A 16202-nucleotide genomic window follows, 5' to 3' on the forward strand; every position below is an offset into this window, starting at 1 on the left:
GGCAAGCATATGGATGGAAGAGGGTGATGCAAGTATAGATTGTCGTGCTTGGAGCGGCAATGGCCTAGTGTTGCATCCTGCTTCTTTCAGCCAGCTGCAGGAAGCGAGACTGCCTGTGGAATCCAAGCCATGTCACCTGTGGGCAGGCTCAACGAGCAGCAGTGGGAGGGGTCAGATCAGAAAGAGAGAAGTAACTATATGCATGGCCAGTGTCTGCACCCCTCTGTATATGTCTTATGCTCTACCACGCACTGCTGAATCTGCATGCATAATGGGAGCCATCTTTGGATGCTACTTTGACATACACTTAAAGCAGCTGGGCCATGGATAATCTGTCGCCATATGACTGATCTTGTGCAGAGGAGATCTACATGTCAAGTAACCGAACTGGACTGCAACTGTAACCGAAGAATTAAGAGTAACATGTATGTAACAGTGCCCTGATGCCTGAGGGTTTGGCGCGCTTTATACATGACCACATTAATAAATAAGGTTCTCCTTAGGAAGTGATTCTTTGCCTATAAGACAGTCACTATTTTCCAGACACATCTCTTGTCGTATGAGTTAAAAGAATTGATCAGGAACAAATTAGCACTGCTGCACTATAGAAACTAGGGAGATTAAGACATTTTGAACACCATGATGTACTTATTGTAAGTGTATTATGGAGACAGTTTTGTGTCATGAGGGAACGTGCTCATTTGGAGTCTGCATTGATGAGCCTCAGCTTTACAAACTACACGAATTTAAGAATTGCTTACTTTCCTACTGCAAAGTCCTCTTCTTTAGAAATAGTGCAGACTAGATTTTATAGATTTTCATAGCCACTAGGGGCTGCTGGAGCTGCTCCACACTGGCGGCACTGGTGCCCATGACGGCATAGCTGGTATATGAACAAAGCTGTGTATGCCTAATGTTCTCAGTCTTGTTGGGGAACCTTTGCAAAAGGCCTCTGTTGGGGGCTTAAGAAGACCAGCCTGAAGTGTAAGGCAGGGTTTCCCTTAAAGTATTCATGGCACAGTGGTACCTCATGGAGCAGTGAAGGCTATTGTCACAGGCAGCATTAGTGGGAAACACAAAATGACTGGCACAGGGATGTCATTCATTTAGCAACAACCAAAATAGATGAAGGTTCTTCCCACATGAATTTTGAGCCAAGTCTCTCAGCAAAACAGATGAAGGGTTCTTCAGAAAATAATTGTGGACAAGGTCTCTTGCAACGTTCTTGGTTTGGGCTCATCTTGGCTCCACTCTAGTGTCCAAGGGAACACTTAATCATTTTCTACAGTTTGCAGGTTTTTGAGTTTCCCAAACCCTCTGTGGTAATGGCGTTCCGGTGTTAACATGTCTCAGTCTTGGCAAAGCAATAGGTTCTCTTCCAGTACTTTTTTTTTTTTGTTTTTGTTTTTTTTTTATTATTTATTTATTTACATGTATATACAAAAAAATATCAAAGTACAGAGGAACAACCAGGAATGGAAAAAAAAAACGGATCAATAAAAATCATTGAACATGTTCCAAATCTTTTCATATGAGGACAACTTACATTTCAATCTGTAGATCATTTTTTCTGTTCTAGACAGGCTATGCATTTCTTGAACCCATTCCTCAAATGACGGACGGATCCGACCTTTCCATCCTCGAAGGATCAACCTTTTAGCAACAATAGTAGCTCTGAAAAGCCATTTCTTGAGGGGAGAGCTGACTTCAGCCAGCTCGGAATCTTCCCTTAGGATCATTGTCTTAAAGTCTAGGACACACCCTTCACCCAAAATTCGGACACATACATCACAAATGTCTATCCAGAAAGCCCTGACCCTCTCACAGGCCCACAGCATGTGTTCCAATGTTCCCACTTCCTGAGCACAACCCCAGCAATCAGTGTTGTCAGTCATACCCCTTCTATGTAACGTTTCCGGACACCAATACACACGGTTCAGGATCTTAATTTGTCTAGACCTTTCGCCCAGATTCAGTGAACATAATGAGACATTTCCGCATATATTCTGCCAGGCCTCAAGATCAATATCAGACCCAATTCGCTCACTCCAGACATCCCGTACATTGTCATTGTTCCTAAAATACGACATGAAAAGTTTGTATAACCTGCTGGCTAAACCACCCCCCTGTCCATTAGAATCCGTCAGAAAAATAGTCAAGTCAAAGGAATCAGACCAGTCCACCTCACCGATAGACCTCTTGAGTCGTCTATAAGCCGACAAATCCTCAAAACTCCATCTCTCTCTCAGCTCAGCAGCAGTCAGCCACCGATCATCATTCCCCAAGTCCGAGACCTTTTTAACATTCATTAGGAACCATTCGGGCCAAAAAATTGTCCTGGAGTTATCTCTAATCCTAGGATTCAGCCAGATAGAGGCATTCTTACTCTTAAAAGCGTCCCTCCCAGAGTTGCGCAAAAAGGACGTGGTTAACAGGCTTCCCCCCGTAATCTTTGTGTTAGTGGTCAACAGTGCTTCCGGGCCCAATGGCCCATATGCATTCGACTCCGCCACCGCCCATCTGTCCAGTTTACCATCCAGAAACGGAGCAAAAGAATGAGCAGAAAATGCTAAATGGTAAGCCTTAAAGTTCGGGACTCCTAGACCACCCAAATAAATTGGACGTTGCAATTTCCATAGACTAAGTCTGGGCGGTTTCTTGTCCCATAAAAATTCTTGAATAAGGCGATCTAGATCTTTCCAATAACTACACTTAATTCTCAGTGGAAGCATACTGGTTATAAAGTTAATCTTGGGGGCCAAATTCATTTTTAGGGCATTGACTTTACCCCATAGTGAAAGTTTAAGAAAAGACCACATTTCCAAAACCAATTTGCAATTTCGTACTACCACACTCATGTTTTCATCAACCATACGGGAGACTGGAACTGTCAACCATACCCCCAAGTAGCGTAAGCGCTTATCACACCAAGAAAACCCTAGCCCCTCAACCAGGGATTTATCACATCCATTGGACAGAGGCAACACTTCTGACTTCAGGTGGTTAACCTTGTATCCAGAACAATCATGAAAATTTGACAAAACCCTCATCAGACATGGCAGGGATATATCCAAACTCTGCAACACCAACAAGAGGTCATCAGCATAAAGCCATGCCTTTTGCGTCACACTCCAACATTCAATGCCCTGTAAATTCGGTTCATTCTTTATGCAAATAGCAAGGGGTTCAATCGCTAAAATGAATAACAGAGGAGAAAAAGGGCAACCCTGCCTCGTGCCCCGCTTCAAACAAAACGGTTCCGACACCACTCCATTAGTCTTAACGTCCGCCGTCGGACTGGCATATAAAAGAGCTACCCAGGAAATAAAATCCTCCCCCAGATTCATCTCCCTCAATACCGAATATAAATAATTCCAATTAACTCTGTCAAAAGCTTTTTCAGCATCTAAGGACAGGATGGCTGCATCACCCACTAATCTGTCCGCCATTTCCATGGTTAATAACAATTTCCTGATATTGCTGGACGTACGCCGACTCTTCATGAAACCAGATTGTTCCTCCCCTATCAAGACCGGCATGAACTGTCCTAAGCGTAAAGCAAGAACCTTGGCCAAGATCTTGTTATCTGTATTGATAAGGCTGATTGGACGATAACTAGCTGGTTGATTGCAATCCTTATCCTTTTTTAAAAAGACCGAAATCGACGCATGGCCAGTACTCTTAGGTAACGACCCAACAATTCTGCTCGACACAAACATATCTCTCAGGAGTTCCAAGGCCGAGTTCGGGAGGACCCTGTAAAATTCACATGGAAGGCCATCCGGTTCCGGAGATTTGCCCACATTCAGCCCGGATATTGCGCCTTTAATCTCCTCTATTGTTATCATTTCACCTAGAATATCACGCTCAGCATTCTGGATCTTAGGTAAATTCAAATCACCAAAAAATCTCTCACCCCTACCTGTGATACCAGCCTCATCGCCATACAGATTCTCATAAAAATCGCGGAATATTGAGTTGATTTTAATCGGATCAAAAGTGATTCTACCCTCCTTGTCAAACATAGAAGCTATAGCCGAATCGGAGATCCTTTTTCGCAACCTGTATGCCAGCCACCTGTCACAACGCTCCCCTTTCTCAAAATATGTACACCTAGAGTAGAACAAACTACGTTCGGACCTCATAGACAAAAAATCTTCCATTTCTTTTTTGAGTTTTTTTAAGTCAGCATGTTTCACTGAATCTGACGGATCAAGCATCAGATCACGAGAAATTTCACTAATACGTGAGTCAAGCTCACGCCTCTTACCCTCTTCTCTCTTCCGTTTACCACTAGACAGTCCCAGACGCACACCACGCATACAGCACTTAAAGGCCTCCCATGTATTTGCCACACTGATCTCCTCTGAACGATTCTCCCTTACAAAGAAATCAGCTTCGGAAACGATCCGGTCCAAAATATCATCATCTAATAGAATAGAGGTATTCATTTTCCATGAGAAGCTCCTTTTACACTGAAATTTAAGTCTTAATTGCAACACAACAGGGGCATGGTCACTCAATACAATATTACCGATATCAGAAGAAACCCGACTGTCTGAAACAGTCCCACCAGTGAAAAACATGTCCAGTCTAGAAAACACTGCATGTGCACTGGAATAAAAACTGTATTGCCTCGTATCTGGATGCTCAAGACGCCATATGTCATTCAAACTATGTTCCTCTAAAAGCGACCTAAGTGCCCGGTAATGATAATCGCAACGAAGTACACGGCCATTCTGACTCTTATCCATCTTTGGATCAATCACTGTATTAAAATCACCACCTAGCAGAACATTAGAATTATTCAACTCTAAAAGAGTCTGTGCCACCATTCTGAAAAAGGATCCATCATCCACCGTAGGAGCATAGACATTGCAAAGAGTTAATAATTCCCCCTGAATCTCGATCAACAACGCAATCATTCGACCTTCTTTGTCTGCAATTCTGCGTATAACTTTCATAGGCAATTTCTTTTTAAACAAAATGACCACCCCCCTTGATCTTGAAGTAAAGGACTGATCCTCTCTCCAGGGCTTGAGGTGTGGGGTTGGGGAGTACCTGCTACCCTGTTCTAGGGTCTTGCACCATCTTGTACCTCCTAACTCTGAGGTCTGCCACGGACTGACCTGGTTCCCTGAAACCTCCCAGCTCTATCTGGCAATTGGGGTTGAGTGCTCTCTTCCCACCTCCTCAGGCCTTGTGACGCTATCTGCCCCTCTACCTGTTCTCCATCCACCTCCCCAGAGGTTTTCGGTTCTCTCCTTCTCTGACCACCTTGCCTGCTCCTCTCCAAAGTCGTCTTCGTCATCTCCTGCGCCTGAACCCATGCAGATTGGGGCGGTTAGGGTGCCACTTACCCCTGCTCAACGAGAATATCGTCGATCACACAATCTCTGCATGTATTGTGGGGCCTCTGATCACTTATTACCTGAGTGTACCAAAAAACCTAAAAGAAAGGCGGGAAACGCCAAATCCCGACAGCAGACAGAGTCCCTATGTCGGGAAACTCACCCTTGGACTCTACATTACAGAATCCGAGTCATTTAGTCCACCTACCAGTTACATTTTCCTTAGATCATGGTGTTTTATTCCAGACAACAGCTGTGATCGATTCAGGTGCAACAGGCAATTATTTTGATCAATATTTTGCTGCCATGTCAAGAATACCACTGGTTCGCAAAACTATACCTGAAATAGTGAATGCAGTGAATGGTTCACTTCTTGTCTCAGGAATGGTTACTCACCAAACAGTTCCACTAAATATGAGTACTGATGAAGGCCATACTGAAGACATATCATTTGATATCATTAAAGCACCAGCTTACAAAGTCATTCTGGGCATTCCATGGTTGAAACTTCATAATCCTGCCATCGACTGGTCGACATCCCAGATTCAGTTTCCTTCCAATATGTGCAACACTCGATGTACTACATTACTCGGTATTACACATGATAGTCCAGTCAGGGCGCTAGTTTCGCCTACGATGCATATTGGAGCTGTCTCTAAAAACGTTACTTCTGTGATACCTTCTCAATATGCAGATTACACAGAAGTTTTTGACAAAGGGATGGCAGAGACTCTACCCCCACATAGAGCTTATGATTGCCCAATAGATCTAATTCCGGGAGTAAAAATACCATCCGGCAGAGTATACTCCCTCACCCTCAAAGAAGACGAAGTCCTTAAAGATTACATAGACAAGGCTTTGACCATGGGATTTATTCGTCCTTCCAAATCACCAATTTCATCACCACTTTTCTTTGTTCCTAAGAAGGAAGGGGATCTACGTCCTTGTATTAATTATCGTGCTTTGAATGCAGCAACCATAAAAAACCAGTATCCTCTTCCTCTGATTTCTGTCCTTCTGGATCAATTGGGTTCTTCCAAAATATTCACTAAGCTTGAGAGGAGCTTACAATCTCGTCCGCATGAGAGAAGGGGACGAATGGAAGACCGCATTTAAAACACGTTACGGTCTATTTGAGTATCTTGTCATGCCTTTTGGCTTATGTAATGCCCCGGCCACCTTTCAAGCTTTCATGAATGATCTATTTTACAATATTCTTGATCAATTTGTTGTTGTCTACCTGGATGACATTTTGATTTACTCTCAAAACCAGGAAGACCACGAAAAACATGTCAAGACAGTACTCCAACGTTTGAGAGAACATAGATTGTTTGTTAAAGCCGAAAAGTGCATATTTCATGCCTCAGGAGGTGGAATTTCTGGGATATGACCTTACTAACAATGGTGTGTGCATGAGTCGATCCAAAATTAGTGCGATCCTGGAATGGCCTGTGCCCAATTCACTCAAATCATTACAATCATTCCTGGGATTTGCAAATTTCTATAGATGCTTCATCAATGGCTTTTCTGAAATATCTGCACCACTTACCTCTCTGACAAGTGCCAAAGTACCATTTGTATGGTCTTCAGAAGCTCAGAGAGCCTTTGATCAATTAAAATCAGCATTCACTTCCGCTCCTGTCCTCAAACATCCTGAGCTTCCTTTTTTTGTCAAAGCTGATGCTTCAGGTTATGCCATTTGGGCGGTATTATCTCAAACCTGTCCGCATTCGGGAGAGATCCATCCTGTTGCCTATTTCTCTCGTAAATTGACAGCTTACGAAAAGAATTACTCCATCACAGAACGCGAACTTTTAGCCATCAGAGACGCATTCTTGGAATGGAGGCATCATCTTTTGGGGGCCAAACACCTTGTAACTGTATACTCTGATCACCGCAGTCTGTTAGCCTTCAAATCTATGAAATGTCTTACGGCTAGACAGGCGCGGTGGCATTTATTCTTTTCACAATATCAATTACTTATCACATAGCGTCCTGCTAAAGCCCAAGTTCCGGCTGATACTCTCTCACGCTTACATGCGGATGGTCAGTCTCAACAGCTCGATGTTCTTCCTCTTCTACCAAACAAGGTTGTTTGTGGTTGTTCGGTTCAACCCTCTTTGCGTTCAATCATCCTTGATTGGGTTTCAAAACATCCAAAAGAGATCATTGACCTCAATCTAAACATCATCCAAGGTATGCCATTCATTCAAGGCTGCGTCTATATACCCTCAGGTCAAGCTAGAGAATTAGCTCTTCAGTGGTCTCACGATTCCCTGATTGCTGCACATCCAGGAAGTCAAAAAACTCTTGAAACGTTACGGCGTTGGGCTTGGTGGCCTTCCATGGTTTGTGATGTAAAGGATTACATTTTGACTTGTTCCATATGCACTCAGTGTAAAACCTCTAGAGCCAAACCAGTTGGATTGTTGAAACCTCTTCCTGTGCCGTACAAACCTTGGCAGATGCTGTCAATGGATTTCATTGTGGAACTTCCTGACGTTCAGGGCTATGACACTATTTGGGTAATCGTTGATTACTTTACTAAATATGCATTGTTCATACCTTGTTCGGGTTTGCCTGTAGCTCCAGAATTGGCTAAACTGTTCTTGACGAATGTGTTTCGTTTCTTTGGCTTACCCTCGGTTATTGTTTCCGATCGTGGCCCGCAACTTACGTCACAATTCTGGAAGGCTCTTACTGCTTCTTTGGGTATTGAGGACAGGTATTCCTTGGCTTACCATCCTCAAACGGATGGGCAGACTGAGAGAACTAATGCTACCATCGAACAGTATCTACGTTGTTTATGCCTTCAGTACCAACAGTCTTGGTTTACTTCTTTACCTTATGCAGAATTTGCATATAACAACTCTATGCATACATCAACTGGAGTTTCTCCTTTTTTTGCTCTGTATGGTGGTCATCCTAGGGCACTTCCACTTGATCCAGTATTACCGGCCATTAATCCTGCAGCAAAAGATTGCATCAGAGATCTCGATAAGATTCATCGGGATGTACGCTGTCATTTACTCCGAGCTCAAGATCGTGCCAAGAAGTATGCTGATGTACATCGATCGCCTGCTCCAGTCTATCGCAGTGGCATGAAGGTGTGGTTATCGTCCCGCAATTTGCGAATTGCAGGCAAACGCTCGCTTCTGCCCAAATTTGTGGGACCCTATGACATTACTGATGTCATCAATCCTGTGGCAGTTAAGCTTTCTCTGCCGCAATCTTGGCGCATACATCCAGTCTTTCACGTCTCCTTGATCAAGCCTTTCATCCCTGGGACCCATCTGCCTACTCGTCCTTCACCGATCTTGGTGGATGGTGAGGAGGAATATGAGGTCTTGCGTATCCTGGACTGCAGGGTGTCTAGGGGTACGTTGTTCTACCTCGTGGATTGTAAGGGGTATGGGCCTGAGGATCGTACTTGGGAGCCACTCTCCAATTTGCATTGTCCGGTTCTTCTGAGGAGTTTCCATTCCGCCAGGGGGTTGCCGGTGTCTTTGGGGGAGGATGCTGTTACACTTCAGACTTCAAAATACAACTTCTTTACAGGCTCCTCTATGGTCCAGGTACAAGCTACCATGGTGTCTGTACAAACGTCGACGCACTCCAGGTCACCTGACACGTCTTGTACGTGGAAGACGTACAGCAAGCCAAGCCCCTCTTACGACTATAAAACCACCGTCTTCCAAGGGGCTCGTTGCTGCTAATTAGCGTTACCAGCTACACGCGGTTTTTGTACCGTTTCCTCTTTGTGTTTCCTTACACGAATCCTTATCTGAACTCCTGGTTTTGAGCCTTTGCCTGACTTTTGGATTGCCTCGTATCATCCTTTATTCCTGTCGTGCTCATCTGGTTGTTGGACTCGGAACGCTACTGGATACGGCTCTCTTCTTTGGCGGTTCTTCCCAGCGGCCGCTCTTGCCGTCTTCTATCCGGATCATCTCAACAGCTACTCAGCTATACTCGTGTACTCAGGTACATACCTATTGCCTTCCTTGGATATTGTCTTCTGTTGGATTCTGGGACATTGACTGACTTTTCTTGTGATTGCTCTTAAGTGCACATGAATGCCCTCCTGAACTGCACCAATCCGGCACTAGTGCGTCCCTCGTGCCGTTCGGGGTTACTTACCTATACTAACTTCCCTGTTTGTTATTTTCTCCCGTCGTTGTCTTCAGAATCCTGCACTCCTCTTACTCTACTATCTTATTTCAGGTCAGTGGTTATCAATCCTATAGCTATAGTGGGAACCGATACAGAATTAGTTCAATTCCACTCATTTGTGTCATTCTTTATTTAGATCATTCCCGGGGAAACTCAACTCCACTCCAATATCTATATAGGTAGTTGTCCCATCATTTCATCTGTTCTAATTACTTGCATAATATCAACACTGTCTAATATCTTGGTATTCTTTTGCAGCATTGGTATTGGCGGTGTGTGTTCTCCCCGCTCTTTTATTCAATTAACATCTCTGTCTGTTCTAACTAAAACAGCAGAGAGGTACATTGTGGAAAAGAGCCCCTCTTTGAGGAAGCCTGAGTCTTGTACTCAGGGGAGCTGGGATGGAAGGCTGAGTTTGGAATCTTATATCACCAACTTCTCCAAGGTCATTATTCTTGTATCTTCGGCCTACTTGGAGTGGTGAGTAACAGAATGCAATGACCAACCAGGAATGTAGGGCACCATTTTAGAACGCAGAAACGCTTCCCCAAAATTGTGAATAGCATAGTGAACCAGACAGAGAAACTTGAACTTAATTCGGCTTCTAATGGGAAGCAGGTGTAGTTGATATAGCAGTTCTTGAGAATGGGCGCGTCTGGGAGCTCCAAGAGCGAGACGTGCTGCTGTATTCAGGAGGATTTGAAGACGTTGGAGTAGGCTTTCCGGTTGACCAAGGTAGATTGCATTGCAATAGTCTAAGGAACTGAAAGGATGCAGTAACAAATGTTGATCTGAGAACAGCTGGAAGGAAAGGTAGAACTTTTATAAGGACCATAAGTTTTATAAAGCCCATTTGGCAAACTGTAGAGACCTGGGCTTGCCGGGAGCCAGTAGCCATCATTTTAATGTAAGGCTCTTAAAGCTCCCAAGGTATCCTCGAGGGCTTTGTACTTTACCCTCTTTCCACGGTGATTGTTGGTGTTTGTGGGTGTGCTCCTATGACTGTCCCCTGCCTTAGTGTGGGGACCCAGTTGTGGTAGTTTGGGGATCCCAGGTATACCTCCTTCGGCCTGAGCATCCACTAGCTTGTATAGGCCTCTGAGTCCTTTGACCACTGCACTGTTGATGCCAAACGTTACGCCATATGACTCCTGACCTTCTCACCCATTCATAGACAGGAGTGGTGACAGTAAAGTATGTCTCCACTCTTTAACCAAGGACAGCATAAAGCCAAATTAGATTCCTCATTTTGTGTTTTGCGGAACAGGTGACAGATATAGAAAAAAATCACTTACAGAACATCAAACTCCTTTTCTGTAGTGGATCACAAAAGACATGCCAGATATTTCAATCAAAGGGACTGGTCTCCTTGTTAAGGGTCCAGACTAAGCGACAGAAACTTCCCTGGGACTAGAAATCTCCATGTATCATCCTCAGGTAGCAATTCAGTTTAGTGTGGGTGAATGGTGTTGTCTAGCTGTCACAACAGAAGCAAATCACCTCTAATCCAGAGGTTCTTCATGTGAATGGCTTCAATCTACCTCTCCCTTCTTCATTCCTATTCAATTCCTCCACAATCACCAGAAAAGTTGCCCCAGCCTGTGGCTTTGTTTGGAGAAAGAATCTCATTTGAAAGAGGAGCCCTAAGTTTATTAATTATTTATGGTCGTAAAATGCAACATGTGTTTCTAAAATATTTTAGGTGTGTATCAATTCATTTAGTTTATCATAGTAGACAAGTTCATTACATTCACACTATCACTGGATCTATCACTGTTTCAATGGGGCTTGGTCTATGTACCATCAATGCACACAATGCCATCGCCATTCAGATGCAGATGTACAGGTTCACTGAATATCTTCCATTTATATAATGATAATTATGGCTAAAGCGCACAAAGCAAACTGAGTTATTGCTTGCCTCTTTAATAAGTGATGGTTTTATCTTACCCATTGGCACTTATAGCATTGACCAGGATGAAAAGCCAAGTTGGTCCTGTTGGGATTTTGACCTGCGATTTTCAGGTTTATGGAAGGGTGTTTACCCAAATGAGCTTTCTTACCACTGAGCTCCTTGTTATGTCAGGTAGTGCTTATTACCAACACGAAGCGCTCCTCTTTGTCATGGTTTCTCAATTATTCACCATTAGTACCCGGCGAGGGTCAACCAGAATGCAACAAGCATTCTGATTGGCCGTAGCCGGGGAATTACCAGGCCGGGAATCCCTATCACGCACGTACGCGCCGTTTGTTCCCGGCGGGGGGTGTGGCGGCCCCTTAGCCAATGAGGAGGCTCGAAACGGGGCAATCCCTGCTCCGAGCCTCCCCATGGATCGAGGCTGCCTTCGTCCGTCGCCCAGGACTCAGGTAAGTTTTTTTTCCTCCACCCTCCTCACCTGCAAACTATCCCCACCCAACCCGACTTACCTTCTTTTTTCTCCTTTTCACAGTAGCGAACAATTCTGTTCCCAGCGCGTCCGGTCCCGATGGCCACCATGGAAAGGGAAAATGGACTATGTTTTCCCATTCCTGGCGGCCGTTTAATTTGACTTATTTTTTGTAACAGAAAAAAATGCTATTAGTACCCCGGTCTAACGGGCCGGGGTACTAATGGCAATAAGCCCCTCGACAGCGGGCCAATGACGCCCATGGTAATGCCCCTGGGTCTTCGTGTAACTACGGGCCCGGGGGCATTACCTGGGGCCGTATTGGCCCACCATCTCGGAGCTTAATGCTACAATATCATGCTAGGAATCCCATCTGAGTGATCAGGGAATTTGCCTCTGTCTTCTTGGCGGACTCGCTTACTGGTTCTCCCAATCCTAGGGCCATTCCAGCCAGGTGTCTAGGATAAACGGTTGTCAGCATGCAGAAAGATTGTTTGGCATTTGCAGGCTAGGAAATCAGTGGAATCTCTTTCTGAAAACATGAACGTAGAATAAGCCATATGAGACACGTAAAATGCTACAGTGCCCCTATGGAGCCATCCATGGAAGTTCAGTCCAGTTCAGTGCCAAATGACCATCTCAATGTGGGTATGTAAATTAGCACAATTGCAAGCCTACGGTACATTTTCTTTTTCTCACTGGGCAGTGCTATTTTATACATAGCTTCAACCCAAGTGAGAAATATCTCAAGGCTGCAGATAACTACATATTGGTTTCATCCTTATTAGGGATCATTGGTGCAGTAAAGTCTGTCAGCCTGCTGGCTGTAGCATTGTGGCATTGGTAGCAAGCACCAGCGAAGTTATCGTGGACTTAAAGGCTTGAAATAACCCTTGCACCCGGATTGTGAAAGTAGAATAAGCCATTTGAGGCAAGCTGCTCATGTCTCAGTACATATATCAACGAAGGTAATTTCACATGAAAAGAAGATCATCAATCGCTTTATGAAGAGCTGCATGTGACTTTTCCTTTTGACAAGACCATGGCAACCATGCATTCAGAAACAACCTTTCTAAAGATCTGGAGACCACGAAGGTGCTAGTCGCAGCTGAGCCTGGAGTAAAGAGCAAAGCTGCAAAGTGGTGAAATGGAACAGACAACAAAATACCCTCGTATCAAGCAACCACTGTGGTTTGAATGAAAAAAAAGACTGCATGCTTATTAAATACATTTTGTTGGCTTATGGGGGATCCACATTTTTTTAAATATACTTTACTGCCAAGTAAATCCCAAGTAAAGTGATTAATCATTTCGGGAGGAAGTGTCCATTTCTCAAATGTACTTTGCAGTCGGGTTAGCTTGAGCTGAAGAGATTTCAGGTTCATTTAGATTCATTTTGAGGCCAAACATGAGTTCCCTAATCTTTTATAAATCCCTGCTTGCGCAATGTCAGTAAATCGAATTGCATAAATGCCTTCCTTTATTTACATTTGTCATATCATATAATTAGTAATAGACAAAGAAATAAACAATGTATTATAAATAATGATTAGCGTAGCATTATAACTAACAGTGTTATTATTATACTAAAGCAGTTGATTCTATAATCGATTAACATACAGGGGATATACTGATTGTGTTAAATTCATTCCCAGACAGAAAACAGTTATCAAGGAGCTATCATTCCACATTTCGGGGGTGTATAGATTATTATCTTTCCAAAGCTTAGCTATAGGGGTTATAGTATGAATACTGCATACAAATCTGTCCTTGGCCACACTTTTTCCTATCATAACGATCTAAAATCTCTATTCCGCTAATTTCTCAATATTGCTTCCAATTATAAGACTCTGGGGCAGATTCCAAGTTCATGATCAAAAGAGTGTTGAAATACGACATGCTCCCCTCCAGTTTTGCACCACCATTCTGAAGTGTGTGGAATCATTGGAGGGGAGATGTTGTGCTTTTTAGCAGCAAAAGCTTCTAAAATCTCTCGTTGTGGGGAAACATGCTACAGTGGCATTGCGAGCATTTCTTAAAAGACTGACACTTTTGTAATTTAAGAACATTTTCTTAAACTTTCATTAAACTAGAAAAGTGGTGCTACATTCTAGGAAATTCTAGATTTATAAAGGGAAAAATGTGCAGTGGCGTTTAACAGCACCCCAAAGGAGCCATATTTTGACTCCTTTTATAGTTGTGCTAAACCAGTCCTGCTGGGAGGAGAATCCCCTGCATGTGGCTGCCCTGCATTCCTGATGGTTGCTAGGACCTTTGTCAAGCCATAAATCAGGCATATGCAAAAGCCGAGGTTTTCATATCCGTGCACCACATTTTTTCATTATCAGAATATGGTGTTTCTAAGGCAAGTGTTCTTCTTCCATTGAAGAACACTTTCATACGTGTGCACGCACCTCAGAATCAGTCCCTCAGCCCACAAAGTATGGTTTCCTAAAATCTAGGATTTTTGGGCATTTGAAGCACGTACGCCAGATCTGCACCCAATTCATCAGATTTTGGATATTTAAATTAACTAGATCACTCCAACAATTGGGTTTTCATCGTGCAATATAAAGGTCACGTGCACCTATGTAATTATTAATGATATGTCTGCCAACTATTTCCTTTTTTGGATAATATTAACAGTGACATTGGTGTCAGCTATAGGGATTTCTTCAGAGAGCAATGTAAATATCTGAAGTATCATATAGTTACCTTGACTCACTTTGATTAGTTGATGGTAAGTACTCTTTGTAAAAAGTGGATGTTTAATCAGAGGCAGATTAATATTTAGTTTATTAACGAAAATGTCACCTATTTGAAGCTATCTAAAGACATTTCTGCTAGAAAGCCAAATTCAGCTAAAAGTAAGGAAAAGAAAACTCATCTCAGTTTCATCCTTTAGGTGGTCTAAAAATGTAATGTCTTTCTTGTAAAATCACCTCATCAAATACCAAGGGAAAACAGATTTTACAGCAATATTTAATGCTTGGAATTTCGAAATGCTTGTACAACCATTAACAATACCAGATCCAAAGCGGTGTTACCTTTAACTTTCTAAATACATGTATGAGTATTGAATTTTAACAAAATATCTTTCTCACCACATTGCCCAGAAGTAGTGACAAATGGTTGGGAGGTCCCAATGTCGTCGTTTTATTGCTGAGATTTCTTCACTGCGGAACATGGTTGTTTCTCTTGCCAGAAAAAGCCAGATAAAGCCAGAACAAGCCAAGTCTACTTGTTCAAAGGACATCAGGAATACGTAGCTAGGCTTTTAAAGTAGTAAAGAAATAATGTGTAGAATCACAATTTTGAGAACATAACAGTGACCAGGAGTGTAAAAGGGAGAGAGTTACAGTTTGTTAGAAGCTTGGCACGTGCTTTGTGAAAGCCCAGATACATACCCTGTTTGTCCCTCTTCGCCTTGACATTGAACGGACCCCAGCTTTTCAGTATGCCACCCTGTCGCTGTGAATGCAAGTGATTGAACTAGCTTTTGGGCATGAACGTTCCGCTAGGGCCAGATAATGGTCTGGTGGCATCTCGAGTCCAACATAACCATTGCTTTCTTTCTTCCCTTCAAGCTGAATTGGACATAGGTTCTTCTGGACTGCCCTGTGCAAATATCTTGGCCTCTTCTGTAGTTTGGGTCTCTTAATAATTGTGTTCCAACCACCAGGCTTGTTCTGCATCTTCTGTCTCCTTGGGGAAACAATAACTTGCACCTAATGGTTCTGGTGGAGGAATGCTGGTAATAGAGCGAGTCAACTGACCCAGCTTCCCACAGGCAAAACAAGTCACAGTTCACTTTTCATTGTGACTGGTGTTGTTTTTTTTCGTCCTTCTGGATTTGCCCGTTTCTTATCTGGGCTTAGATGAATGCCACTTCATGTTACGAAGTCCAATAGGATTCGGAGTCCACTGATATTTCTTCCCTCCCGCGTTGGTAGATTCCAGGTCCAGCTTCTTACGTGGGTAGTATGGTACTGTTGGTCTTCCTAGCTGGACATGCTGAAATCCAGGCCAGTCTGGATGGCTAGTTCTAGGGTTGGCTGCAGGTGTTTTCGTACACGGCTTTGCAAATGGGAGCAGGAAATTAAACAATAGCTTGAGCACCATCTCTTCTTTCACCTCCTTCACATTTTCTTCTTCTCCTACCAGTTTTTCCCCATGAATCTGATGTTATATGACATCTGGCTAGAAGTCTCCTGAACAGGCAACATGACCTCTCGCAATTGCTGCTATTGGCATTCTTCATCTTGCCAGGATACCATTCCACAATGTATTG

Source organism: Ambystoma mexicanum, chromosome 1p (genome assembly GCF_040938575.1).
Source record: "Ambystoma mexicanum isolate Mex_15411 chromosome 1p, UKY_AmexF1_1, whole genome shotgun sequence".
NCBI lineage: Eukaryota > Metazoa > Chordata > Amphibia > Caudata > Ambystomatidae > Ambystoma > Ambystoma mexicanum.